This window comes from Rattus rattus, chromosome X (assembly GCF_011064425.1).
Source record: "Rattus rattus isolate New Zealand chromosome X, Rrattus_CSIRO_v1, whole genome shotgun sequence".
NCBI classification, from domain to species: domain Eukaryota; kingdom Metazoa; phylum Chordata; class Mammalia; order Rodentia; family Muridae; genus Rattus; species Rattus rattus.
The window spans coordinates 44,072,626-44,074,320 of record NC_046172.1 but is presented as its reverse complement, the minus strand read 5'-3'; the positions used below and the strand labels follow the sequence as shown (position 1 = coordinate 44,074,320).

General features: G+C 49.6%; 1 pseudogene; it reads right to left on the bottom strand.

Annotated features, from left to right (window-relative positions):
* Nucleotides 1-499: 499 nt before the first annotated feature.
* LOC116889277 lies at nucleotides 500-1,166 on the bottom strand (annotated as a pseudogene).
* Between the last annotated feature and the right edge of the window lie 529 nt (nucleotides 1,167-1,695).

Genomic DNA, 1,695 nt, shown 5'->3' with positions numbered 1-1,695 from the left:
GTAAAAACAGAAGAATAAACTCCAGGGGCTAAAGAGATGACTCAGCTATTAAGAACATGAACTCCCCCCCCATTGAGGATCCAAGTCTGGCTCCAACCAGCCAGGCAGCACAGGGCCCTCTGTAACTCCACCTCGAGAGGCCTTTGACCACTGTTTTAATCCCTACCAATTACATTTACTTGACTTCATTCATGTGTTTAAAATTTTACCACACGTCTGCACTTTTCCCATACTACACACAGGCCACTCATTCCACTCTAACCCACCTCACCCCCAACCCCACCCCAAGCTCGCACTGTTCATAAGAGAAGGCTATTTTGGTCCGTTTCCCAGGACCTGTGAATATCCTTTCCCTTCTACCTACTTGAGTTCTCAGCTGCAAGGAGACCCAGCTTGGGTGTGAAAAGACACCTGGATACTCATTTTAGACCTGCACGGGAATCTGTCTTCATTCTTTAAAGGTGAGAATTTTACACATATGACTCAACTGAAACGGTTGTTCTGCTTAGAAACAGAAGAATTTATTGCAAAGAATGCCAAACAGAAAGACTAGGTAAGCTTCTACGAGTATAGTGTGAACATCTTGCCTGAGGAGCTGAGGAAGACCCCACCCAAACCGGGACAGTCCCTCTTCACTTCTCCTTGATGCTGTCTGCCATGGTGAGCTGGTCGAAGAGCTTCTCGGCGTTGCGATTTTCCGGAGCCCCCATCCGACGCAGGTTGGTCATGTAGCCACCCATCTCCTTGAGGATTTCTACCTGCTGTGGCAGAAAATGGATCTTCAGGAAGTTGCAGAGGTAGAGGTCACCTTTGCTGTCGGCCAGGTTGTACAGCTGCAGAAGGCTCTGGTTGAGTGTCTTCTCCAGATGGAAAGCGCACTCCATCGCCATGAGGCCATCCAACCAGTCCTGGCGGTCTTGACTGGCAATTCTTCCCAGGTTAGGGAGCCCTGGCGCCGTCAGCAGGAGAAGGAGCACCCCAGTGCGCTCCATCCACTTCTGTGACTGATGGAGGAAGAGCAGGGCGAAGGGACCCCAGGGCTACTCTCTTGGTTGCAGAAGGATGGAGAGGGTAGATGAAGCCAGAGAGCTGCAACCGGATCTGAGAGTTGAGGCATTAGACTCCTACAGGTAAGCCTGTTCCATCTGAGAGAGAGAAGCGGCCATGGCAGCACCACGAGGTCGGCTTGAGCAGGAAGGCAGCACCTGACCGTTGGCGAGCTGTTGAGCTAGCGAATGTGGCGGCAGAGTCTCAGTCGCTTCTGGAAAGGGAGGGGGATCTGCGAGTGCGAGAATATCAGCTCCTGACTCTAGCCAGTCAGATTCTGAGGCGGAGACAAAAGAAGTAGCCGCCCAATGCGGGGGAAAGACCGCACTAGAGACAGCCAGACCTGGCGGTTGGAGCCGAAGGCGGTTGAACCAGTGGGCGGTTGAACCAGGTCAAAGGTCGAAGAATAGAACAGGATAGTGTTCCACAGCAACCTGGACAGCATTATACAGAGCATTCTGACTCTGTGATAGCTTTTAGATTTGTGAATATGCACCCAAGTTTGTTCGTTTGTTTGTTCCTATTAAATTGTGTGGATGGTTGGTTACTTTAAAGAAATTATTTGAATATCACTTAATCATGATTGTTTCATTAAAGTAGTTTTTCCCGTGGGATACCATTATTTCATATTGTGAAGATTTAGTTGTC